This window comes from Peromyscus eremicus, chromosome 14, assembly GCF_949786415.1.
Source record: "Peromyscus eremicus chromosome 14, PerEre_H2_v1, whole genome shotgun sequence".
Lineage (NCBI taxonomy): Eukaryota > Metazoa > Chordata > Mammalia > Rodentia > Cricetidae > Peromyscus > Peromyscus eremicus.
Genome location: NC_081430.1, coordinates 39,264,687 through 39,292,454, shown reverse-complemented (window position 1 = coordinate 39,292,454; position 27,768 = coordinate 39,264,687). Strand labels below are relative to the sequence as shown.

Sequence of the window (27,768 nt, the reverse complement as noted above, 5' to 3'; positions counted from 1 at the left end):
AATGAAAACTGCTTGAAGTAACTGAACAGTGATTATAAGTTAAACCTACATTCAAAATGAGCTCTGAGGCAACACGGGAGCATTAGAATTTGCTGCAAGAGTGCACGAGAGGTGTCTCAGACACTTCCTCCTTTTCTGAGGACTGGGAGATACCAAAGTAGGGGGGCCGAAAAATCACCTGAAGGATGTTCACCTCAGGCCTGGCAGTTAAATTCCCACTGACAATGGCAGTATACTGGAATTCAGTGTGGACTGTTAGCCACATCCCCAACAAGTCGCCTCTCCATATGGATGGGAATTTTTTTTTGTTGTTTTTTTTTGGTTTTTCGAGACAGGGTTTCTCTGTGTAGCTTTGTGCCTTTCCTGGAACTCACTTGGTAGCCCAGGCTGGCCTCGAACTCACAGAGATCCGCCTGGCTCTGCCTCCCGAGTGCTGGGATTATGGAGTTGCTCCAGTCAAAGCCTTGGGCCTGATAGCTCCAACAAACTCTGCTGGATCATCTACCATCAGGAGACCAATTAAAGGAACACACAGTAGTCAAAAGGAGAAAGAAACTTGTTCAATGTTACCACACTGGCAAGAGGAAGAAAGAAATCCAGTAGGCACCCAATTCCATATTTAGGGTTTGGGGAGACATTTAAATTGAAACAGAGGACAGTTCTCTAGTCCTCCAACAAGGTGTGATCCGTGCCACCCATCACCATTGTTTGAGCTTTAGTCTTTCCAGCAAGGAGATGTGACAAGTAACTCTGAAACATCTTTCAGGAGAAACAAGTCTCTTCACACACCCCAGGTGGCTGACCCCCTGACCCCAGTCTTTTTCTTCTCCATGGATGAAACTGGTGAAATGACATTTAAAAATAATTGTGTTCATTATTATTGCATATTTGTGTGGGGAAGCACATATCATGGTGTGTATGTGGAGGTCAGAGGACAATTTTGTGAAATTTGGTTTCTCTACCCACCTGTGTATGGGTCCTGGGGGTAGGCTCAGACCACCAGGTTCTATAGCATCTGAAGCATCTTTACCCACTGAGATATCTCAGGAGCTTGAAATTCCAATTTGGGATGGAGGTGGGTTGTCTAATCTCAATAACCTGACAATTAAAGGACAGAGCAAAAGTGTTTTAGGGTATTCTAATTACTGCCAGGACAGCTGCAGTTCTTCAAAATATGGTGACTATCCAGAAACTTATGTCCCTAGAGGAAAGAGCCAGATGGAAACTATCACCTCTTGTGTCCTAGTCTTAAAAGTCACATATGTCTCTGCTTTAGTGTATTAGGCAATCACAATAACCTATATTCAAGGGGTAGAAATTAAACTCTGCATTCTGATGAGAGAAATGAGAGAGTCTCAAGACCCTGCAGACCCTGCAGCTATAAAGGTTTCAGTGGTTTTATTATTTTTTAAAATTTACTTACTTATTTAATTTTTTTGTGGAAAATACAGTCTACCAGAAGAGCACTTACCTTACTTATTTTTATTTTAGAGATTATAATTTACTGATGTGGTGCTGTGGCTATTGCTCTGTATGCTGTGAATGTGTTTCTCTGATTGGTTAATAAATAAAATACTGATTGGCCAGTAGTCAGGCAGGAAGTATAGGTGGAACAAGCAGAGAGAATTCTCTGAACAGGAAGGCCGAGTCAGGAGTCGCCAGCCAGACACAGGAAGGAAGACGTGAAGACACCAGTAAGCCACGAGCCACATGGCAAGATATACATTTATAGAAATGGGTTAATTTAAGTCTAAGATCTAGCTAGCAAGAAGCCTGAGCCATTAGGTCAAACAGTTTTAATTAATATAAGCGTCTGTATGTTTATTTGGCTCTGAGCAGCTGCGGGCCCAGGCAGGACTGGAGAAAACTCCAGCTACAGTGTGGGATGTCTTTCTGCACACTGTGAATATGTGTTGCTCTGATTGGTTGATAAATAAAGCTGTATTGGCCTATGGCAAGACAGCTTAGAGGCAGGCAGGAAATCTAAGCAGAGAGACAAGAAGAGAAAGGAGAGGCAGAAGAGACTTGAGCCTGCTGCCCAAGGAACAACATGTAATGGGACTCAGGTAGAGCCACAGAACAAGTTTCAATACATAGATTAATAGTTATGGGTTGAGTTAAACTAAAAGAGCTAGCTAGCAAGAAGCCTGCCATAGGCCATACAGTTTGTAAATAATATTAAGCCTCTGACTGATTATTTTATAAGCGGCTACAGGATTGTGGGGCTGGGTAGGACCAGAGAAAATTTACAGCTACAATTTACTTAACATTTCTCCCTTCCCTTTCCTTCCTCCAAAACTTTCCACACTTCTTCAAACTGAGGGCCTCTTTTTCTCACTAGTTGTTATTGCATGCATATATGTATATGTGTATATGTATATATGTACATATTCCCAAATATATTCTGTTTGAGACAGGATCTTTCATTGGCCTGTGACTTGCTGCTTGGGCTGGACTTGCTGGACAGCGAACTCCAAGGATCCTCCTCTTCCTGCCTCTCCATATCTGGGATTATAGGCACATCACTGTGGTGATATTGTGTCCCCCAATATATTGTGCACCCTAATAAACTTATCTGGGGTCAGAGAACAGAACAACCACTAGATAGACATAGAGGTCAGAAAATGGTGGCACACATACCTTTAATCCTAGCATTCCAGAGGCCGAGATCCATTCGGATCTCTGTGAGTTCAAAGCCACACTGGAAACAGCCAGACATGGTGACACATGCCTTTAATCCCAGGAAATGATGGCAGGAGGTAGAAAGGTATATAAAGCCTGAGGACCAGGAACTAGATCCCCATTAAGCTTTTAGGCTTTTAGCAACAGTTCAGCTGAGATCCATTTGGGTGAGGACTCAGAGGCTTACAGTTTGAGGAAACAAGATCAGCTGAGGAATCACCAAGGTGAGGTTGGATGTGGCTTGCTCTGTCTCTCTGATCTTTCAGCATTCACCCCAATATCTGGCTTCTGAGTTTTTTTTTTTTTTTTTTTTTATTAATAAGACCTTTTAAGATTCGTGCTACACATCACTGTGCCTAACTTTTCTCATGGGTGCTGGTGATGAAGTTCAGGCCAACATGCTTTTGCAGAAAGCTCTTTGTGGCCTGAGCTGTCTACCAAGCCCCTGATGTTCTCGAATGAACCATGCAAAGTGAAAGGAATGCAACCAGAAAAAAAAGAATTTCTCCTAATAAGGAGTACATTTTTCTACTTGAAAATTGGGGAGGAACATAATTGAGTTCCATGTCACTGAGTGATCAGCGCAGGAGTGCAATGAACATCGTAAAAATGCCTTTTAGACATGTTAAAATGGCTTAGTCAGGATCCCCACTACACTCAAGGCTTCACCTGATAACCAGAACTCAGTGACATCACTCACTCGAGATAATCAGACACAGTCCTAGAACCCCATGATGCCTAATGGGCAGTACATAAACAGTGATTGTTGTGCCCGTTTCATGAAACCCCCAGAGACCACCAAGGAGCCAGTTTCCGATGCAAGCACAAAAGGGTCCTTTTATTCAGGTTCAACCTGGGCCACTGCACAGGAGATGGAATGAAATGTGGTGGCGGCCAGGAGCCCAGGTATAGAGGGCTTTTATAGGGAAAAACCACAAGCCAGGAATTGGCAACTTGGTATTGGGTAGAATGGATATGGCGCAAGGTGATTTTTTGAAACTATTGGTCAAGACTTTGAGTGCGAAACCACATTGGGTTAGACTTTTGGCAGGGAACCACAACCCACTGTACACGATTATCTGGACTGCTCAGCAGGATTACCTAGATATCTTCAAGGGCCATAAACCACAGACAGGATGTCTGCAGGAGGATACTGCTCTGTATCCCGTTCAAGTTGTCATGGCACATTCCTGAGGTCCTTCCTGGAACCGAGCACAGCAGGTTGTCTAGGATTATGGCCCTTTCCCTAAAATGAAGCCTGTAAAGTTAAGTCTAGGCCTTCACATGATCAAGAGCAATGTTCTGCTCTGCACATCTGGAGAGATGCCACCTTGATCTGCCCTGCTGCTGGAGAATCTCCCCCAGGATCCCGACTTTCTAATCAGAGACTTCTGTTAGAGAGTGAACCTGACCTTCAGCTAAGATGTGTCACACAGGTGAGCAGCCTTGGGGAGGTAGGCTTGGGACTATCGTTAGGGGTTTAGAGTGTGAACCTTTTGTGATGACCATCAGCATAATAAAATATAACTTGTTATATTTTTATACGAACTATACATATCTACCTTCTTGCTCATGACAAGGAGCCAATAATCAGCTTCTTTTATTAATTGTGTGTGTGTGTGTGTGTGTGTGTGTGTGTGTGTGTGTGTATGTCATTGAACCTGGGGCTTGTTTTTTTTTTTGGCTAGACTGTCCATCAGTAAGTTCCAAAGGTCTATTTCTGCACACACACACATACACACACACACACACACACACACACACACACACACACACACAGAATGAGAGAGAGAGAGAGAGAGAGAGAGAGAGAGAGAGAGAGAGAGAGAGAGAGAGAGAAACTGCGGTTCCAGGCTTATGCCACCACACCTGGCTTTTGAAAAATCTGAACTTGAGCCTTCATGCTCTGCAGCAGGCTCTTCTCCCACTGAGCCATCCATCCCCCTGTCCCAGCTTTTACCCCCTTACAGGCACCTTCTTCTAAAGGAGTTGAAGGAATATCAGACACAGAGGGAATGGTTGCGCTGTAGTGAGAACTCGGGCAAAGAAGTCAGATGCTAACTGTGCTATGCACCAAACTGACAGAAAGCTACTCACAGAAGAACTCAGTTTCTCACCTCACACCCCCACCCCCACCCCATCCACAGAAAAACTGGACTATCCTGGAAGAGATCTCAGCTACACAGTTGAAAGCACATGGGTCAACAGCAGAGTGAGAGAAGACCAGTGCTTTGCAAATCCCACCCCCATCCCCTGGTGGGGAGTGAGCTGCATCTCCAGGACAGAGCCTGAGGAGAACAGGCAGGACAGGGCAGCGTCAGTAAAGCCAATTTATGTAAAAGGCTGTTTCACTCACAACAACATCAAGCACACACAGAGTAGAAATGAAGACCGGCACCATTGCAGTCAAGTTCAGCCATTCCACTCGGCAGAAGAAAAGCAAAAGTTCTGGAAAAGCTAAGTGAACTGGGCTAGTGGGCCAAGAAATTCAAAATTTCCAACTTCAAATACTCATAGTTAGCATTGAGCACACACTCTATAAACAAGCTCTGGGTTTGACTATAAGGTATGTGTTACTAGCTGGGTGACACTAAAAATAATTGTGTACATTCTTATGCTTGTTATTAAGCTGTTTTCTCCAAGCTCCAAATATACCCTCTTTGGAGCTGGAGAGGTGCACAGGGTGTTATTTCTCCTTTGTCAATTGGCTTCCTGTGGAGCTGTGTTAATAGGGGCCACAGGAACACCACCAAGAGGCCCGAGGCAGTGGGAGGAGTGTCTGTTTGCTTGTTGTTCTGGGAACTGATCTCCTAGCGGCAGGAAGAGACCCTGGAAGCACCTGCTGTTCTCTCTCTCTGTTCCACATACCAGTACAGGCTTCTTTATATTTCCCTACCTGTCAGTCTATAAGCGCTGCCTCCTTTCCTATTTCCTCCTTTCCTCTCTTCTGCCCAGAGTGGCACCCCTTACTCACAGCTGTGTACCCCAACCCTCTTGACTTCCTAGGTTCTTTCCTTAATCCTGCCAGACCTAGGGGTACAGATATGACCAGTCACTGTTACTTCTATGAGGGGTTTATGCAAGGTATTCATTTTGTTTATTCAGTGTTGCAAAATCTGCTTTGAGAATTCGCCCCCATGGAAGTGTTTTCTGTTGACATACCTAGCGTGGTGGTTTTGTTTTCTTGAATCCACACCATCACATTCAAACAAGAGAGAGTGATTACAAATACCGAATGGAGTTCCTAGAACACTCAGTACCACACTTGTGTGTAGAGTTCTGTACATATCAGCTCTTATTATTAGTTATTGTCTCAAAAAAAAAAAAAACCTGAGAAAATTGTCAGACAAATAAGGTACCAAGAGAACTAGAAATTTCAGAAGCTGTTTCAGAAGGTAAGACTAGAAATTCCCTAAGGGGCTGATAGTAGAGAGATGGAAAACATGGGGAGAGATAAAAAGAGAAAAAGTTCCCTGGATTTGAAATAAATATAAGCCATTAGCAGAAACACACACACACACACACACACACACACACACACACACACACACACTCCCCACCTTGTACCTCAAGATGTAGCTCGCAAATGTCAAATCATCAAGGATGAAAGGCTAAGCACAGATGCTCTGTGAATGGTGGTGCAGTTATATCCTGATAAAACCCTTGTAAATTGAAAGTGTCTTAACCAGACAATGCATGTGATCTCCTGAGTATCAGTTTAGACGCACACTGCATCACATGGCTTTGGAGGTTCACTCCTGTGATTTTACGGTTGACAGAGATGTAGCTTAATGTCACCACCTACCATGATGACAGGTGATTTTAACACTTACAGCCAGGCTTGGAAAATATGAAAAATTCTAAATTTGCCAAAGTTTCTAAAAAATGCCGTACTATAGCAAAGTCTATCATGAGTTAAAATAGCAGGAACAGGAAACTGTCTGCATTAATCTGTTACTGAAACTAGATACTGGGGCCAGTGAGATGGTTTAGTGGGTAACAGCAGTTTCCCTGCAAACCTCATCACTTGAATTCAATTCCTGGAGCAGCAGCAGTAGTAACAACAACAACAACAACAACAATAATAAAACATATTTAAACCCCACACACATATATACACATAATTAAAAAAATAAAACCTTTAATAAATAATACAGGGTACAAATAAAAACATAAAGCTACTTAACAATTTCATTTCTGAACAGAAATATAATACCTTAAACAAAACATTGCCAATAAAGCACGACAATGCATGCAAACAGAATAGACTGATTAAGAAAGATTTAGCTCATGGGTGCAATATTAGCATGCTTTAGCATAATTCAGTACATGGATAAGGACGAGAAGTATAGGATCACCTTAACAGGTACATGAAACACCTTTGATGATACTGCATGGTCATTCTTCATTAAACAGCACTATAAGTACAAGGTATGGGAACCAAAAGGCAACTGTGATTTGGTATGATATCTGTATCAGTGACTTACTGCAAATACTGCTGTCAACAGAGGCTGTAATTATATATATAATGAGAGAGAGAGAGAGAGAGAGAGAGAGAGAGGTGATGGCTAACCTTAGTTGTCAACTTGGCCACATCTTGAATCAACTAAAACCTAAAACAGCTGGGCCACAGAATAATCCTGTGAATTATACTTGATTGGGTCATTTGAGGTCAGAAGATCTACCCTAAATATGACCCTCACATTCTGGTATCAGCCCACAAGAAAGAACATAGAAGAGTGAAGATTTGCTTTATCCCTGCTTGTTCTCACTCTCATTGGGAAGTTCATCTGTCCGGCAACTGAAAGACTTCTTTGCTGGTGTTAGAACCTACTTCTTTGGGATTTCGACATATACTGAAAAACAGTTAAGATATACAGTCTCATGGACTGAAGAACTATTAGGTTCTTGGCCCTTTTATTGGGGGATAGCCATTGTTGGACTAGCCAGACCACAGCCTGTAAGAAATTCCATATATATGTGTATATATATATATATATATATATATATATATATATACATATATATATACCTACATACATATATCACATATAAATAATATATATAAGATATGTATCTCACATATATGAGTATATATTATTTCTATACACATATCAATAATATGTAAGTATATATATTTGTATGTATGAATGTATATTCATATATAATACATATATATATATCTCATTCTATCAATTCTGTAATTCTGTTCCTTTAGGGAAACACAATACAGAAGTGAAGAGATGAAATTGTCATTATTTACATCTGATATAGTTATCTCTATGGCATGTCAGTTGTTTTTTCTTTTGGAATTCGTGAGTGGGACATTGGCACTGAAAAGTTAAATAACTTTAAGAAGCTACTAAAGGTATCTATCCTATACATCTGAAAAATGTAACGAATTTCCATATTCTTTCCTTATGGCAAAAATACAAAGCCACAAGAGGAAATCAAGAAATAAATCACAACAAAATTTGGAAAATTCTAAAACAAACAAACAAACCAACACTACTGATAATGAAAGACAGAAAAATAAGTAAAAGAGAAACGAGACTTGCTCATGAACGGATAGCTGTGATACAACAGCCACCAGTTATTTCAAATGTGATACACTCAATTGAATCCTACAGATTCATCATTACTGATTTTTTTTTTAAATATGTCTTAACCAGCTAAGCCCAAAACCAAGTGAAAGCATATGGCAGATCTGAAAAAAAAATGTGAGTAACTTGGTCTAACAGACTCCAAATTTAAAGCTTTGGAAAACTCAGTAGCGTGCTTGGTGTCTGTGTATATGGGAATGGATTTGTGCTCGCCAGCACTGAGATACCCCTAAGTCAGAACACTGAGCAAATAAAATAGGGGAAGCCGACCAAACTTGCACCATTTCATTCATGAAGTAGATACAAAGGATGCTCAGTGTTTGATAACACAGCGCCTTCAAGGACAGAATGGTGGCATGAAGGGACTTTCTGAGAAGAACCGCATCTTCCCCTGAACTTTATAAAGGCTAATGAACTAACCAGGAATTCAATGGTATGGAAAGTTTGCAATGTTGCAGGCCCAGAGTCACATTATCTAGAGGCATCTTTCTTTAGTCCTTTTCATAGCCAGTTATTGTCGTCCTCTGCAAGGGACCTAACATCCTGTGACCACTAGGTAAATTATTTAGAATATATTAACAGAATCCTGGTTTCCCCAACCAACCAAAGGGCTATGGATGCTAACAGCTGTTGTCTGAGGTGGATACCAGAATTTTTCCTATTTTATCTTGACCCACCTACCTAATTTTTCTACCAATGTATTTGGAAAGTACCTTGATTTATGAGTTTCTCTTGATACTATAAAAAAAAAAAAAAAACTTCATCCAATTGTTAACTCATTGGTACAGAATTTAGGGTAACTTAAATCTATATTTCATTTTCATGGCCACTAATATTTGTCTCCATTATAAAAAAAAAGCGATTTTACTATGATTGTAGGCTTCTGATTAAGGACTCTCTCCTTACGTGTAGTCATAGAAATTTTGAGGCATATAATGATAGGTATTTAGTAATTATTTTTAAATGGTGTATCCAAATATTTGTACAGCTTCATTTATGTTAATATATTTGTCCCTTTCATGTCAATTTATCAATCTTTATCAGCTTACATCATGCAACAAACCACTATAACATTCAGTTGCTTAGAAAAACTTTTATTAGTCCTTATGCTTCAAAAATCTTCATCAATATGGAAGTTGTTCAGATTCAGCTGGGGATGGGTGTTCTAGAATAATGTCACTTATATCCAGTCACATGTCTAGGATGCAGATAGAATGATTGGATGGAACAGGAGCCTTCTCTGTGTGATGATTTATCTTCCAAGAGATGAGCTGAGGAGTGGTTATGGTGATAGGAAGATTTCCAGTAGCCAGAGATGGCAAACCACAATGGCTTTTAAGCTACTACCTACATCAGATTCTCTATGATCCTGTTCATTAAACAAGCCATGCAGCCAGTCCCAAAGTCTGTATGGATGGAGCCAACCCAAAGAAAAAAACCATCTAATATAACAGGCATCCCACAATGAAGAGTAGCTGGATCTACACAATGGAAATAATGGGACCATGCAGGGTTTTCATATTTCATGCTAGGAGAGGTTTTTATTAAGCAATGAATATGTATTAATTTTGCAAATTATATTGCTTTTAAAAGTAAGAAAAAAACATACTTTTGCAGTTATGAACCTTGACTTCATTTCCTGCATTTGCATATTTCCCAGCCATTGAGCCGTCATGCCCTTGCCCTTGTTAAACACACAAGTTCCCACAGTGAGACTGTAGAAAGCCCACCTCCTCCCTGAAACCTCACCTTTGTGGTCACCCTGGCATCTGCCAGCACATATGCACTGATACCACAGAAGCATGCATAGCAAAGCAAACAAGGACAAAAACCCTGCTAGAAATCCCAACTGGCTGCAGCTGCCACAAAGAGCAGGCATTATTTCACTTTAGAGGCTTATTTAGCTGATTTAAGGTCTAAAAATCTAACTTCTCTTGGTATAGTTTAGTTGGGGTCAGTATAATGATGAGGTAGTAAAGATTCTTCAGTAAGATTAGATAAAAAGAAGAGGGATCAAAAAAGCGATACAAAAAGGAAAGAAAATGGAAAATAATGACTGTGAGTCATTATTAAAATTAAATTTTTTTTAAGGATGGAAGTGTGCTGCTTATCAAGCTATTGTCTTTCTGCTTTGTTGTCTTGCAGTTCTGTGGTGGCCCTAGGATACTGCAAAATGCATTTCCCTTCGTTATCAGCTTTTGGCTAAGTTTTAGCAGAATGAGGTTGAGATGTGTTTCTTCTCTCTGCTGTCCTTGTTCTTATTGGAACATATTTGGCATTCCTGCCTTCAGTTTTTATCTTTTAGCACATCTGGAACCAGTCTCTGTATCTACTCAGACATGCCAGCATCTGAGGGGCACCATCGACACACATGCAGAAGCCCTGCCAGCCATGACCTTCTTATACGCTAGCATTGGCTGGATGTGTCAACCTTGGCCTCAGGTCCCTCTCTATTCAATGTGATCTCAACTTTCATTTGCTGTTATTATTCAGATTGTCTTCTCAAAACACAAATCTGGTGCCTCTTCCTAGTATTTAACTATACATCATATCAGTGTCTCTGATTTGTTATCATTATTCTGTTGTAGAAATCTAGATAGCACCCAAATGAGAATAAACTGAAAGTGTTGAGTCAGAGCTTACTGTAGCAAAGGACTCAACCAGTATAAAATTTGCGTTTGACAGAGACTCAAGGACAAACAGAGAGGAGAGTGGGGAAGATGTAAAGTAAACAAAAGGGAAGGATTATGTATGCCTTCACATGAGTGAAAGGGAAAGATCAGGTAGACCCAAATTGGTGGACACGGGTTTAGGAAGCTGGAAGTAGGCTAATGAGAAGTGAGCTACTGGGTAGAAATGGTTTGAGAAGTACAGTTGGCATGGAATATTTTTCCCAGTATTCGAGTGCAGAGCAAACAAAGCATAAGAAAGTTGGCTGCCATTGGCTAACTCCTGACGACATAAGACCTGATTGTGACAGAGGAGGTAGTTAGGCTTTCTTCAGCGGCTGTGGATCAGAGTTCTGTTGCTGTAGAATCCAAACATTGCTCATTTGTAAATTCAGTTGCTCACTTCACACTTGTTTACTTAATCCTCCTATACTAAATTATTTTTTCTGAAGTGCCTTGTGGTTTTTCTGAGCAGACTGACTAATGTAGTAGAGTAGACCACAAGGAGAGTCTAATGTTCAATTTGTGTATGTATGTGTGTATCTATTTTGCCAAGATTCTATTAAGCTTGATACACAGATGATTAAAACAGTGTTTGAGGAAGATCAAGGAAACGAATACATCTGGAAGTGTATGAGGTAAAAACAGCTGCAGTGGGTAGTATACTGATGACATCAGATTTCAGTGGAAGCAAGAAGGAAAACCTTAAAAGGATCATGAAAATCACATCCCGGAGTCCAGAGAACAAGTCTCAGAATGTGGTTCATAAACACTTTGCTCTGGTTAGTCAGTTCCCAAATTGATAAGAACAGTTCCCATTAAAAAGTACCTTGGCATTACTTTGTGATCACTTTGAATTTGTTAACTATTTTCTTCAGTTCCAAGGGAAGTACAAGTTCTTTGACTGGGAATGCCATGAAAAAGCAAATGTATTTATTTCATTATAAATCACAGGATTTTTAGGATTACCTTTGGTCATGAAACACAGATTCCTTGAATGAAAGAGATATTCAGCTTTTTTAAAAAAAAAACACAGAATATGATTAGAATCTCATTTAGCTAAGTGGCCAGTCTATCATGCTGTTTTACAGAGGTGGCCCCCAAGGAGGAGGCTATTTGGTTTCACAGACTTTCTTCCAATTTGCTGGGTGACAGAAGCAGGCACAGTCTCAGCAAACACGTTACTTTAGCCCTTAAGACATCAAAGACAGCCGAGCCAGGAGACATTGCCATATCTCGCTCTGATCTTCCTTCTAGGTCCTGTTGAAGAAAAATTGTGTGTCCCTCACTACATAGCCAAGTCATTTATTTCTTTATTCTCAGCAGCACTAGATGAATAATAAGCACGTCAGCCTCTGTCCATTCCTTTTCATGTGAGATAGTTTCATGGCGTGTAGCTGCATCCACTGGCAACCCTAAGGTTTTCCTATGGGAATGAAAGCACCATGCAGCCCAGGCAGGCTTTATGGATTTTCACGTGATACCTAAGATGATAAAGTTTCTGGTTCTGGACTAGATATTGGTATGTATTTTAAACATCTGTGTCCTCAAATAGCTTGGAGTCTTTCTGGGAAGAAAAATTAACACAGAAGAATGAAATAGAGGCGATGAAAGCAATACAGTGTGAGGTCCCGAATGAGCACAAAACTAATGGCGCTGTAGCTTTTTTTTTTTTTTTTTTTTTTTTTTTTTTTTTTTTTTTTTTTTAACAAAGGTAAGAGAGTGTCTGCAATTTGGGTATATTGGATGCCTTTGCAGAGTGGATCAGACTTTAGCCTTCACTTTCCAGTAAAGAAAAAAAACCAACATAAAAATATTGCCAAAAAATGTGATTGCAAAAGTTGCTGGTTGTTCTCTGGCGGAAAGCACCATTTCCTCTCACTTTTTATATACACAGAGCTTATGTACTCACAGTCATAGTATATTAGATTTGGTTTATGATATCACAAATACAAGTAAGTGCTTTCATGATTTTATAATTTAAAAATATAATTGGTGTTTTTAGTGATTGTGTTGCATTCCATTGTTTGGTTATACTGGATGCTGTATAAGTTTCCATTTAAGATTCACAGAATTCCCTCTTTCTTTTTTGCTTTTGGCATTGCAGAGTCAGCTCACAAGTCTCAAAGAGTTAAAAATTCAGAGCTTTTATGAACCTCGAAGACTATACCTGGTAACTCTGTGGCTATCGCCATACCATAAAATGAATATATTGAATCAAATTATGTGTGATATAGTTGCCACTTGGAATACCCTAAGAACACTATAGAGAAGGAACTCTAAGAGGCTAATGTTTAAAGAAGGCAAGAAAAGATTGATGTGAAGGCTAAACTCTACCATAAACACTACCATGCTGGAATACAAGTGAAAATGAGAAGATACTGTAGAAGCTAGAACGTAGGAAGAGGCTTTCAGGTTAGAGTCAGCTCAAATAATCTGAGTCATGTGTCCTAAGTGTGCCATGTCTCCAGCAATTGGGGCTTACCTTCATTCAGAAAGTTCTATGTAAGCTGTTATGGGAGGGAAGCAATTAATAGTCCTATCTAGTTGTAATATCTATGATATTTGTAAAGGTGCCATATCGGCAGTCACATGTTGGTGGCAACCAACAGCTATCTAATTACACTTAAGACCCACTTAGCAGGATGAGAATATGCCTAGTTCTAGAAACCTAAATCGACCCATGGTTATGAATGCTAGAACAGAATCTATTACTACCACTTTGGCAGGCCCAGCATAATTCCTTATTTAAAATCTTACATATTCATTATTCTAAATCTTATAAATTCCTACATTCTAAGTAATATCCTCATACATTAGCTAAGTATACACTTATCTAAATATCCATCACCTCTCATCAAAAAAGTTTTTGTCTGCAGCAAGAGAAGACCATGACGGAATTATTGGGCACAATTCAAAGATTAATGGACTGTGTGGGATGCCCAGCCCCAATGAGACACATCTGTAGCATAATTCACATCTCTATGGCTCATCAAAACTTTGCAGAACAGGGAGCAGAAAGATTATAGGAGTCAGGATACCAGGAAGCCTGCTGTGAGACTGCCTGTTCTAGAAATGGTTGCATAAACAACACCTGAACAGTGACAATCATGCAGAAAGGGGAAAAAAAATCTCATGTGTTTCACCACTAGACAAAGAGCTACAAGAAACTAATGACTGCTGACAGAGAGAATTAAAAGTAGAACCAGGGATAAGTTCCCTAACTGGCTATCTAATAGAAAGTACTCAGTCTTATAAATACAAAAAAACATTATATATATATATGTATATATATATATGTGTATATATATATATATATATATATATACACATGCACACACACATATGTGCTAACTGTAATAATCAAAGAAAAAGAGGCTATCAATTCAAGAAGGAAGTCATGGGAGGGGTTGAAGGAAGGGATCGTGGGAAGGGTTGGAGGGAGGAATGAGAAGTGGGGAGGTGATATAATTATATTTCAATTAAAATGTAAAATAATTATTGAAAAAAGCAAGAAGATGCAGGCAGTAGCTGCTTGTCTGCTGACAGTGGAGACAGCCCTCAGCAGAAGCACTTTCCAGCACAAATGAAGAAAAGAAAGAATAGAGAAGGTGAGAAAATGCAGAATTCCTCTTGCCTGAAGCTCCATTGTGCTGCTGCTGGACTTTGAGAAAACTCCCTAAAGATGAAAGTGCGCTACAGCACAGCATGAGGCTTGCACTTGAAGAAAATCGGATGCTTTCTCACACAGGCAGAAGGTGGCTTTCCACTCAGGAGGTGTGACTGTCCCACTGTCTGTAACATTAGGTGTGATTACCAATGGTTCAGTCACTGAACTGAATGTCGGGCCACTGGGCCTGTGACACCACAGGCAGGGCCATGAGGGGAAAATGTGCAGTCTACCAACAATCCCCCAATAGTGGGCATGCAATCCTGACGCAATCTTACATTCCTTACAGTTACTGAAATCCAAGTAGAATAAAAGCACATTTCTTTGATGTATCTGAACACAAGTCAACAGTGTTATACATCTATAATCATCAAAAGAATTATTTATTGTGCTGTAAAAAGCATTAAAATGGGCCAGTTTTACACAATAAAACTTATTAGCCTTATGCCTTTTTAGAGGTATCGATGAGTGTGTACTATTAACCATGTCTCTCTAATTTTGGTTTCAGTGGGGCATTTTTTGGAGCACCCTTTTAGAAGTGAGATGCTAATAGACAAACTCATGGTTCTTCCATTTCATATAAATTCTCTAGGGGTGAGAAAATGTCTCACCCCTCAGATACTTGTACAAGCCTTATACACTGAGTTTGATTGTTGGTACTCACAAAAAGGTGGAAGGAAAAAAATAGTAATTATTTTACAGAAAGTTTGCACAGGTGTGGCAGCACTCCTACCTATCAAGGAACTACTTTATCTGAGCCATGCCACCTTTTGTTATCTTTTCAAGGAAAGATCCTGGTGTGCTATGATTTGCATTTTTAGCTGCAAATAAGAAAACAGAAACTTCCCATCTGTTTTCCCTTTGTATTTATTGAAGAAGATTATAAAATGAGCAGAGGAAAGAAAATGAAAACACCTCATTCAAAAAAGTAAGAAATCAAATTGAGTGGTAGAAATGATGTTAAGTAGAAGGTAGAGGAAATGACTAGGAATGTTGTTTAGAATATATTTATGTTGTTTGTATATATTTATGTGCATGTATAGACATGTGGTATACATAGATATAGTTCTTCATTTTTTTACACTGAACATAATGTTAAATGTTGTTTAGAATGTATATATTTATGTGTATGTACAGGCATGTCGTATACGTAGATATAGTTCTTCATTATTTACACTTAACACAATATTACATAATGTTGTTTAAATAAATCTATGTAACCCTGACAACAGCTTGATGATTTGTTTTCCTCGTTTTTCTGGTGGAAAAAGTAGGAAGTTCAAGAGGGTGAAGGAGGGAGTTAGTGGAAGAAGACTTAGTGTGCAAGCATGAAGACCTGAATTTGAGCCCCAGAATCCATATAAAACAGCTGGGTATTGTAGCACATGCCTGCAATCTCATAGCTTGGAGGCAAAGACAGGTGAATCCCTGGGGTTTCCTGACTAGCTAGTGTAGGTGTATCAGTGAGCTCTAGAGTTAGTGAGCGAGTCTGTCTCAAAAGTTGGATAGAGAGAAAAAGAAACTTAGGTTAACCTCTAGCCTTCAAACACATAGACACCCAAACACACACACACACACACACACACACACACACACACACACACACACACACACATACACACACGAAGGTCAAGTGACTCAGCACCACCAAGCACAGTAGCGTAGTAGCAGTGGTGGTCTGTGGTGAGTTTTTACCAATGTATCTCTATGACTTTAATTCAACTTAGATTTCATCTTAGTTAAATGCCAGTTAGTTAAATGCTGTGGTAAAGTGAGCAAAAGCAACTTAAGAAGGGCTTGTTTTGGTTCAGAATTTGAGCTACAGTCAATCAGGGTGGAGAAGCCAGAGAAGCGGGAGCTGGAGGCAGCTAGTCACATTGCATCTAATGTCAGGAAGCAGAGGTGTCTGCTTGAGGCCAGCCCACATTTTCCTTTATTATACAGTCCAGGATCCTAGCCCAGGGACTGATGTCACCCATAATGAAACCTGACCAGATTTTTTCCAGCTTAGTTACCCTAATCAAGGCATGGCCAGAGGTATGACTCCCAGGTAGTTCTAGATCTTCTTCAATTGACAACTGAGGTTAACCACCACAGCTACTCTAAATGAGTTTTTTTTTAATTCTATAGAATCTGTGGTTGATAAGAAATAGCAGACCAGCTAGATGATAGGCTATCAGAAATTGGTCAGATGGACTCTAGGACAAAGCAAGATTCAACAAAGTGAGATCCACTTTAACAGAAAGTGCTTCAACCATTTTTCACAGCAGAGTTGGCTTAATTTTAGTTCTCTTTCTAGAATTGATGTTTGTTCTAGACTAACCATCTATGATATCATTATACTGAATACAATGAATTATTCACCAAATGTATCTTACAATTAGCTTCGGCAGAGTAGTTGCTGCTTTTGTCCAAACATTTTACTTTATCTAGAAAGATTAAATTAATCATCTCTGCCAGCCATGAATAACTGAAAGAATTAGTTTTTAATATCTAAAGCAGAGAAAGGGCAATTGCAGTCAACATATTACATTTGGCTGGACCAGTAACCCATATTTCTTTTCATATTTTTATTATTCACTATCTTTGCCTAGGCAGATGGTAGTATGGGTCGTGTCTGATCAATGACTAACAGCCCTTTGGGAGGGAGAAAACTGGGCAAACATGACTACATTTTTCTTATCATACTATTTGAAATTCTTATTTTCATTCTTTATCAGCTTTCACAGTGACATGTTAGATATTCTTAACTCCTTATGCTACAGATGAGAGATAAAGCCTGGAGAAGTTAGGCAACGAACCAAGAAGGGGTGGCAAGTCTGTGCAGCATCAGCACAAAGCCTGGAGAGTGGGGTTCAAGATTCTTCATGCACAGTCCCTCTCCTGTGTTTGGGAGCTACCCATTGAGAAGGTTTTTCATCATTGTTTCGATAGTGATGATGATGATGAGGAGGATAATGATGAGGATGATGATGAAATTATAAGTAAAGAAGTTCTGTCTCACAGTGAAGGATGCAGCATTGTTATGTGTCTGACCATAATACCTTGATTAAACTCATAAATACGCCCATAAAGTTGTTTCTGTAATTATTGCCACATTAAAAAAAGAAAGCATAATTTCATAAGAAAAAAAGAGTCAAAATTGGTTATGCTGGCTCCAGAGCTTATAATGCCTATTAACCTCACATTATATGACTCTGTTTTAATTATAGAAAATTTTAGCCAGGTATACCCAAGCTAAAGGTCAGTGTTGCAATTATAACCCAACATGAAATAAAATGAAACATATTTGAATAAGAACATGTTCTCTTCCTAGGATTTACCAAATGACTAGATTAAAAGTGATTTTATTGTAATTAAATTTAAAATTTTCCATAGTTTTTTTTATAACATTTAAATAAGCACCTGACTAACATTTTATTGTACTGAAACATTTATTTGCATGAGCTCATAAGGTGGCTGTACAGTTAATGCACTTGCTACCAAGCCTGATGACCTGAGTTCAGAGTCTGGGAACTCCATAGCAGAAAGAGAGAGCTGACTCCCACAATTTGTCTTCTGAGTGCTGCACCTACACACACAGACAGGGGTAGGGAGACTTGCAATGAAGGACAAAATGAGTGAAAATTGGGCAAAATAAAAACGACTTCTTGAAAGAGAAAAATCTACACAGAATCACTTTCCCTAACACATGGAGTTTAAAAGTGGTGGTGATTGCACAGTGGCCTCTGTCAGGCAAGCTATGACTTCTTTTGGCTACTTAAACTAGGGGGGATTATATTTCCTGGGGAGCCTCTACAAAAGCTTCCTAATCAGCGAAAACGTCTGGAAATTTCCACATGTACTTATTGCCAAGCTTAGAAACAGCAGTGGCTCAATGCTTTCCTCCCAACTCTTTCATATATTTTCTCCTGTGGTCGTCGAACACAATGGCCACTTAGAGTCACATTAGGGAAAAAGGAACTCCAACATGGATGGCTTGTTTCCTCCTTACATCCTTACTCCTTACATCCTCATCTGTGGAATGGTTCCTCTAAATGAACCATTCTGGATGACAATTGCCATAAATAAAAAGTTTTGAAAATGTTGTTTGAGTTAACAAATCTGCTTATAGTAATTAATTGTAATGCAATGATGTATAATTGAACAACATTTTTCCCCCAAGGATGCTTATCATGTATACCAGTTACCTTTTCACTGATGTACTCAAATACCTGTCAAGAGCAATTAAGGTGTGTGTGTGTGTGTGTGTGTGTGTGTGTGTGTGTGTGTGTGTGTGTGTGTTGGGGGGGTTGTTATATGGGACCACAATTTCAGAAGGTACAGTCTAACATTACTGGAAAAGCGTGGTGGCAGGTGATGGTAACATTGCTTCTACAACTAGGAAGTGGAGAGTGAACAGGAAGTGAGAACTGACTATCAAATCTTAAAGGCTCACCCCAAGTGATGCAATTCCTCCAGCAAGACTTCACCTCCACATGCAAACCACAACATCGCCATAGCTCTAATTTATATAAAATATTTTTTTCCAGAATCTAAATATATTTTTACTGACTCAAAATGGAGAAATAGCAACAAAAACATGATAGACCTACATTTTAATATTTTATTTTGTGAAATTAGTTTGTCTGAACCTAATTTTCATCAGTTGTTTGTGTCTTTGAAACTCAATATTGTGTCATAAGTTTTTACTCATAATAATTAATATTATTTTGAAAATCAATGTTAATGGCTATAAAGTGATTTAAATAAGCACAGCAAAGACTAATAGTCATTTTAGTTGCATTTTAAATGATGTATGTAGCATAAGTTAAATGATTCATTAATGTATACATTATTTTGGTTAATATAATCATACAAGCAAGTAGATCTTTTATTTAAACATACTTTTTATTTTTATTCATAGCTATATGCAGTTTGTATTTACATGAAGAACTGATTTTTAAAACCGCAAGCATACCTATTTTAAAATAAAATTTCATAAAGCACCAAGCAAAGACTTTATATACTAGTAGCACAGTAGCTTAAATCTATTTATGTAAATAAACATTCTCTTTCAAACAAAATCTATTTAGGGACTTCATATTGTTTCATTTTGTCTACAAGTTTACTTAAAGATAGCATGCCTGAGCTCATATTGAATTATTTGAATTAGTAAGGCAGGCCTTTATCATAGGGGTGATATTTTAATTTTATAACTCAAAACCATGTTCCTCATATAATGATTAGCATGGGCTTATTATATTTTAATTTTATCCATATTTCTATCTGTATATTATTTGTATTGTTTTCTAAATTAAAGACTAAAGTTATTTTCATGCTTCAAAACTACTAACATGTCCTTTATTAAGGGCACTAATTTATGGCTTAAAAATGTGTTATCATCTTGTTGCCCATGGCCAATGAAGAAGCTCATTAGGATGAAACCAATTCACAGATTATATCATTAAAAAATACCATTCTTGGATGAATTACTGATGTAGCAGATTTCTTTTACTGCTACTTTTCACCATGCATCAGGCTTCTTTGAAGAAATGGAAACTCCCTTCCTCTTGTCTGTTCATGAAGCAGTTAACCAGATTGTATTTAATCCATGCTTTGTGAATAATAAATGGGAACAATTGTTTCGTATCAAGATAAATGAGGGTAAAGTAGCTAATCATGTGAATTGACCTAGCTAAAAAACATGAGCTGTATTAATTTATTAATAGCCAAGATAACTCATGAAAATCCTGCAATTCTCCTTAAATGAAAGGCCCCTGAGAGTATAAATCTAAATATCTTATCGTTAATCATGAGATAATATTTTCATGTGCCAGCCAAATACTTGATTTGCTCTCACTAATGACTTTTTTATTCATTGCATGGAATCCATCCAATGCCTCGGGGGGAGTAAAGCTGTCAAAGAGAAGCCAGTAGAAATGTTCTCACTAATGATAATAAATATAATTTTAGGTTAAATGTTATGTTTTAAAAAATTTAGGTTTTTATTTACAAAATCTAAACAATAACTTTCTATTTTTCTTATGAACTTTATATATTGAGAATTGAATTAGTCATAAGTCTGTTCACAAGATGCAGCTGTTTCTTCATGCAAAGCCCTCGTTTTTTTTTTCCACTCAAAAATTAGTTTTATTTCAACCTGTGACTTAGATCTATTTATATTCTTCCTTATTCAATCTTCCTATCTCTTTTCTAGAGGTAAGTATCTTTCTCCCAAATTTTATTACTTTCTTATAATTTGGCACTTGAACATATAAGAAGACTTGCTCTTTGTATAGGATAGAGGTCTCTGGGACATAACAATACTCTTAGGTATTCAACCATATCAGATAATGCAAAATCCTTTTATGAGTCATTGTATGAATGATCACTGTGTAAGAGGCTGTGCAATTCTGCTTTGATATTGCTGAACACTTTTCCTTTTCTTTTCCTTTTTACCAATTAACTGGAATTAGTTATTACCCCATGAAGTCTTGATTTGCTTTTCCAAAGCACTTCATGTGGCTAAACACAGTTGTTAGCTAAATATGTTGACCTTCCTATGTTTTCTACAGGTTTTCCATTGGCATGTTCACCTTTTCTGTGAATTAGTACTGTTTCATACAATTACATACATATGTACATACTTGTACATACATAATTTTATATATGTTATCATAATCCTTTGTAATTATACATGTAACAAGTATGTTTGTAGTGGGTAGCCATTCCAGCTTTGATTTGGAAGTTCCAACCCCCATTGAGGATTTGGCAACTGTCACGCCTACAAGGCGGGGCCAAGGGAGGTGCCGAGAGACCTGAGATCAGGATGGGCCAGCACTCTCTCTGTTCCAGGACCCTGAACGGTGGAGGTGGACCAAGCAGAGCTCCAGAGAACACCACTGCACTGTGATACACCTTCCCCAGACCCCGCAACCTATCTATCCCTTAATTTGTAAGTTACGCCATTAAATAAATCTCCTTTTAACTATGTGGAGTGGCCTTAATAATTTTATCAATATCTGGCACCCAACGTGGGGCACAAACCCACGATCCTGAGATTAAGAGTCTCATGCTCTACCGACTGAGCTAGCTGGGCTATGTTGACGATCTTGTCGAAAGTGATGTTTCCATGGGTTTAATGTTCTTCTGCTTCTTTCTGTCTCTTGGTGGCTCCTTGAGGGCTTTGATGATCAGGGCAGAGGCAGAGGGTACCACCTCAATCTGGGCCTGTCTGTTCTGGATGGTCAGCTTCACTGTGATCCTCAGGCCTTTCCAGTCTCCGGTTGCCTTGGCAATGTCATCACCAACTTTTTTTGGAGACAGACCCAGGGGGCCGATCTTGGGGGCCAAGGCAGACGTGGCGCCGACCTCACATCCGGTGCATCTCAAGTACATGACTTTGATCTCGTTGGGGTCGAACTTGGGCGGCGTGGTGGAGGTGGCTGGTGTTGGATGAACCCGGATTCGGGACGATCGAAGAAAGTTGCACCGTAGCCTCCTCCGGTCTAAGACATTTCCATTTGGAAGTTTGTCTTCTTGGCACAAAATGGCCTACTGGGCAAAGAACTGCCTTTGCCTCGACTGCTAACATACGAATGCAATGCTGTCCTTTCTGGACAAGCGGGATACAAGGAAAGCGACCACTGTACTCTGCCAAGACAGGGTAAGATGGTCTTTCAGAATTCCTGCTTCTGAAAATGGTCCGTCAGATACTCTAGGCCTGTAGCCAATTTGAATGCACCAACAATGCTGAGAAACATTAGATGACTATCCAGGCTGCCAGCTGTCTCGGTCTACTCTTGCAAGATTCCCGAAAGTTGCTTGCATCCATCTACCATTTCTCAGGTACCATTATATTCCTTCTCAGGTCTTTGATGGGATTGAAGACTAGCAGTTATAGTTACAACTTAACATATATATAAAATTTTATATATATGTATATATAAAATCTTAGAACATATTAAGTATTAGATTCAGGTTCTTTAGGATAGGACACCTTTTGGAATGATCTTTGTAATATGCCATTTACCTATGCTCTATACTTCTCTGGACTTTAGTATGTGTTTCTTGCTTGATATTGTTCACACTGGTTGTAGTTCCATCTTATCTAGGTCATTATCCCTCATTATTTTTGGACAATATTTGATAACCATTCCTTTGTATATAGTCTTGTATTAGGTTAGAACCTTCTTATTTAGACAAAAAGGGGGAGATGTAGTGGGTAGCCATTCCAGTTTTGATCTGGAAGTTCCAACCCCCATTGGGGCTTTGGCAACTGTCACGCCTACAAGGCGGGGCCAAGGGAGGTGCCAAGAGACCCGAGATCGAGATGGGCCAGCGCTCTCTTTGTTCCAGGACCCTGAACGGTGGAGGTGGACCAAGCAGAGCTCCAGAGAACACCGCTGGACTGTGATACACCTTCCCCAGACCCCACGACCTATCTATCCTTTAATTTGTAAGTTACACCATTAAATAAATTTCCTTTTAACTACATGGAGTGGCCTTAATAATTTTATCAATATATGTTCTTCCAGTCTATTGCTTGTTACACATCCATTGTACTTTTTAATTTGTTTTTATGAGTTCTTTGAGAATGTCATACATTGTATTTATCCCCCCATCTCCTCCCAAGCCCGTAATCACCTAACTTTGTGTCCTCCTTATTTTAATGGACAGTCTTTTGACTTCACTAAGACAAAGACAGAACTTTCACAGCAAAAAGAATGGGATGAGAAGTTGATCTGGCTGTGACATCTCTCAGCCCACTTATTGCCAGGATTGTTTTGGTTGATCTGGCTAGATAGGTGTATTGGATAGTTTTATGTCAACTTGACACAAGCTCAAGTCATCTGAGAGGAAGAAGCCTCAATTAAAAAAGTGCCTCAATGAGATCTAGTCATGAGAAGACATTTTTTAAATTAGTGATTGATTGGCAAAGGTCAGCCCATTTTGGGTGATGCCATTCCTGGCCTGGTGGTCCTGGGTTTTATAAGAAAGCAGGTTGAGCAAGCCAGGGGCAGCAAGTCTATAAGCAGCACCCCTCCATGGCCTGTGCATCAGCTCCTGTGTCCAGGTTCCTACTCTGTTTGAGTTACTGCCTGCACTGCTTTTGATGATGAGCTATTATATAGAACTGTGAGTGAAATAAGCCCTTTCTTCGCAGAGCTGCTTTTGTTCATGGTGTTTCATCACAGCAGTAGTAACCCTAACTAGGACAAGTGTCGCCTTCTTCCCTCACTACTGCATGTACTTCCTCCCAAAAGCTGCACATTTGGCCAAAGCAGACAGCTTTCCCAATAGAGAAGGACCTTTCTTTTGTTGAAGTACTGAGGTAGCTATGTAAGCTCTCAAACAAGCTCCAAGAATATATCTACCAAAAACGTTAGCATGACATTCAAGATCCATTATTCCTTATTCCATAGCAGGTCAGGGAAGCGAGCTTTACCGAGATAGTTTGAAAACATCCATGTACTGCTCTTGTGCTATTTCTCCCTATGTCTGAACCCTGCTCCTGTTTTAGGTCTAATAGGAGAAAGGACAACATGGAGAGTTTTGGGAGGAGGTTCTGGAGAAGTATAGAACCCATTCTACTGATCCCCCAGCAGAGTCTGAGGAGGTGGAGGGCAAAGTTCCAGCCTCAGCACAGTGTGGGAAGGGTAAGGATAACTCCATGAAAAGTTTTGCTTCCTTGAAGATGCAAAACTATCTGGAAGAGCTATCTTCTGTGACTTTTTAGGTTGGGCATGGAAAACAAGTACTAACTATCATGGGAAAACAATTAGAGTCTGTAGAGATTAAAATGAAGAAACGGGAAGGAAGAAATGGTCAGAATATAAGTGAAGGGGAGGAGGAGGAAAAGAGTAAAAGAAATTGCAAGGTGAATACACTACTTATGGATAACATAGACTGAATCATATGCCTTGGTGCTACATACAGGTTCTGTTGCGGAAGGAAACCCTAAATTGGGTTTACCCTTCATAATTAATGGCACTTTACTTTTGTTGAAGCTCAGGTAGGCTAAAGTGATGTAAAATGATATAATAGAGTTTTCTCAAACTTTAACTCCATGCATGATCGCCTGGAAGGACTGCAAAACCATAACCCTGTTGGTACCACCTCTGGGTCAGAGTCTGGAATCTGTATTTCCTACAAGTTGTGCTAGATTGCTCCTGAAACACTATCTTGAGACCCACTGGTAGAAAAGACAACAAAACCTCAAAGGCAGAGTGCGATAGAACCTCATTCCTTATAAGACTCACTTGGTATGATGGTGTATGTGGGCAAGATAGGAGATCAGGGGATGATAGTCTTTTGCAAGTGACTCCCATTGTCACTATTAACATCAGTCCCTAGTTAGCTGACCAAAGAAAAGAGCAGGTGGATGATTGCAGAGGTGTTAATGGGCTAAATCAGGAAGATGGTGTCTCCTTCCTGCATTCCTTTCAGAACTCAGCAGCAAAGGAGACCAGAATGCATTAAGTCTCACATCTAGGATAATGGTGGAATATATTTAATAAATGGCTATAAAGATATTATCAAGACACTCAAATAAAAATGTATGTATGGAGTTAGATTAAGGTAAAATAACATTAAATATTTTACAATTCAGCACCTGGGATCTTTGAATTACAAATACAAAGTTCATAGATTCTTTGTGTCCTGGTTCCTGCTTCCACTGATAATCTAACCACTCCAGTTCCTTCATGTCTACTTTATGCTCCATCGTAACCAACCTCATTCTCTTCTTTGCAGGAGTCTTGTTCTCCAGGACGTCCTCTTCTTATTTTTTCTGTCTCTGGAAATCTCCTCTTACCTATTTCCTCATGTGTCCCCACTCTGTCATTTGTTGTTGTTGTTGAGACCAGGCTGGATCCTGTCCTGAGTTACTCCATATTACATAAAACAGTGGTTTTTCATATTGTGCCTCACCCTGGAGGATTCCATTCAACAACCAACTTTTGACTCCATTTTGAGGGTAGAGGATGATTCTGCACCTCTTGGTAAACACACAAATGACACCATCTGTCTGGTACCTCCTATGTGGCTCAGGCTGATAACTTACTGTTAAAAGTAGAAAGGGTGCTACCATGTAAGTTTATCAAAGTAAAATTGGGATTTTAGAAGTACATGGGTGGATTAAAAACAGATCAAGAAAAGCAGGCCCAAGAGCCGGTTCTATGCACTAGAATAAGGACAGGTTTCAATAAACTCACATAGACACTATAAAACAGAAGACACCTATTGCTAAAATGACCATGTGCCCCTGATCTGCCATCTGAACACCTAATACATTCAGGAAGTGAACTCCTAGCTGTCTCAGGAGGTGTAGCTCATCTGGGCCCTGTTGTTGATATGGACTGCTCAACTTGCCATCTAACCTCTCATCCATCTGGACTTATAATTCATCCATTCACCCACTCATGCATCCATCTGCCAATCTGTCAACTTGAACTTGGTCTTGCTCTTCACTTCTCCAGTGTCCACCATCTCACTCCTGCAGCTCAACTCTAACCCTGCATCTTTACTCTGCAACAGCTGCAACATTAGCAGTGGTACATGTAGCAGACTTTCAAGTAGGTGCCCTGCAAGAGATAAGAACATAGTCTAAGTATGATGGCTATTCTTTGCTGTCCATCTTTATTACACCTGGTATTAACTAAAACCCAAATGGTTGGGCATACCTGTGAAAGGCTTTTTCTTAATTAAATCATTTGAAGTGAGAAGACCCATGTCTAATCCAGACCCTTGAGGTGGAAAGATATACCCTAAATCTAGATCTCTTGAGGAGTGAAGATTCCCTTTTTATCTGGGCCACACCTTCTAGTAGAAGCCTATATAAAGGTCATAGAATAAGGAAGCTTGCTCTCTTTACCTGCTTGCTCTTGCTCTTGCTAGCAAATCCATTCCTCCATTGACATTAGAGCCTACTCCTTTGGGATTCTTGCATATACTCAAGACCAGCTGAGACATTCAGCCTAGTGGACTGGACAATTACTAGATTCTTGGGCCTTCCATTGGTAGACAGTCATTTTTGGACTAGCTGGACCCCAGCCTGTAAGACATTCTAATAAATCCCACACATTTTTTCTATATGTTTTCATTTTATATTTTCTGTTCTGCTAGAGAACCCCGAATAATGCATATTTTGGTATTAGAAGTAGTTCTGGAGCAATAGAAGTGTAAGGATAATTTTTGTAAGTACTTGTGTCCCATGTAAATGCTCACCAAAAGGTGACTTTAGCAGAGGAGGAGTAATGTGATTAAATCACTATCAATACAAGGAATTTGTTTGGGGGTTAACTCACAAGACAGAAATAAAAGATTGTAGCAGAACACTGGAAGGGTGAAGCAAGGTTAAAGCTCTTCTCTGGAGAGCTATGCTCTGGTTTGTCTCAGCATCCAAAATCCATGAGATAGAGAGAGTGCATATGTGCATTCCAAGTCTTCAGGGTCCCTGGCAGCCATGTACAAGGGGCAGGCTTCACTAAGGGTGGTGTTTCAGGGCATGGCACAAACAACCACCCATTACAGAGGAGTTCAATAATCACATAGATAGGATGACCCATTCTCTGGATAGTCAGCCTCATTCCATAGTCATCCCTGCCATTGTCCGACAGGCCCATGAATAAAGTGGCCATGGTGGCAGAGATAGGCATTATTTATGGGCTTGACAACTTGGGATGCTACTCGCTAAGGCTGACTTGGCTACAGCTGTTACTGAGTGTTAGTTCTGCCAAGAGCCAAGACCAAGACTGAGCCCCAGGTATGGCACCATAATCCTGGGATGACCAGGCAGCAACCTGTTGGCAGATTGACTATATTGGACCACTTCCTCCAAAGAAAGGACAATGCTTTGTCTTTATTGGAGTAGATTCTTATTATGGTTATGGATTTGCCTTTCCTGCACACAATGCTTCTGCCAAAACCACCCTTTGTGGACTCACAGAATGCCTTATCCATAGTGGTATTCCATATAGTATTGCTTCTGACTGAGAAACTTACTCAGGAAGGTGTGACAGTGACCCACAGTCATGGAATCCACTGGTCTTCCCCTGTTTCCCATCGTCCTGAAGCAGTTGTCCTGATAGATAGCATGGCCTTTTGTAGACACAGTCACAGAGCCAATTAAGTGGCAGCAGCCTGGAGAATTAGTGGTCAT

The 27,768-nt window shown here is 39.6% G+C and overlaps 1 pseudogene; it reads right to left on the bottom strand.

Annotated features, from left to right (window-relative positions):
- Positions 1–82: 82 nt before the first annotated feature.
- LOC131924598 (uncharacterized) lies at positions 83–27,768 on the bottom strand (annotated as a pseudogene).